This window comes from Cynoglossus semilaevis, chromosome 12 (assembly GCF_000523025.1).
Source record: "Cynoglossus semilaevis isolate Cse_v1.0 chromosome 12, Cse_v1.0, whole genome shotgun sequence".
NCBI lineage: Eukaryota > Metazoa > Chordata > Actinopteri > Pleuronectiformes > Cynoglossidae > Cynoglossus > Cynoglossus semilaevis.
In genome coordinates, this window is record NC_024318.1 from 10,137 (window position 1) to 11,359 (window position 1,223).

A 1,223-nucleotide genomic window follows, 5' to 3' on the forward strand; every position below is an offset into this window, starting at 1 on the left:
GGATCCAAAAGCAGAGGACAGAAAAAAAAAACAATAAAAGGTCGTTTGTTTTTTTTTCCTCCATTTGAGTGCAGATATTGTTCCTGCTTTTTGACGGTGACTGTTACAACAGTCAGATTCTCAGTGACAGCGTGTTAAGCAACACGTTTGACTTGAAGTTCTGGTGAATGAGATTGAATATTTCTGAGGTTACCAGTAAAAGTTGGTTTTCTGCACCAGTTCCTGCTCCTGTTCATGTGAGAGCTGCAGCAATCTTGGCCCCGCCCCGAAAGACGGCAGTCACAAGACTGTGCTGATCAACACCTCCCTCCCACCGTTGTCATGTTCATTTAAAGCCAACAACAACAACATACTCTCAAATTATAAATAATAAAAAAAAAACTGCTCTGACGACAGATCAAAACAACTAAAGTCAATACATCATCTGCATAAAAATGTGTTAAAAACTAATAAAAGAAATATATAAGAAGTGTTTCTGGTAAAAATGACCAACTTCTGCGAACAAAGAAGTTAAATCAAACGTGTAGGAGTCTGGGAAATCTGCGTCAAATTTCTAACTAATCTCCACGCCTTGAACAGGACGTGAGTCACAGTCGGCCAACGTCCATGGACAGGGTAGATCTGTCCCAGTGTTCTTTTCACCCACAGATATAAACGTTGACAACATCAGTCTGTTGATTTACGATCGCTCTCGCTGACGTCACACGGTAATTAAAGATAGCAACAAAAAAAAAAAAAAAAACAGATGTAAAATGGAATTGTTTCTTCAGATCCAGCCTGGACTGAACCACATCAAACCACGGGGGGGGGGGGGGGGGTCCAGGAACGACACTTGATGTTATTGTATTTTCTGTAAGTGGTGACGTGAAAATGCAGCAATGATTCATTTATGTGAATGAATGGAACACAAAGTGAAACAAAGAAGAGGAACAAATCCTGTAAATGAGATTAGAGTGTGATTCCTGCGAGTCATGAAATGTGCAACACAACAATGTAAAAAAAAAAAATATATATACACTTATATTTATATTTATATATACATATATTTATATTTATATACTTATATATACATATATATTTATATAAATATATAAATATATACACATATATATTTATATTTATATAAATATATACATATATTTCTATTTATATACTTATATATACATACACATATTTATATAAATATATAAATATATACACATCGATCCATCCATCCACACCTC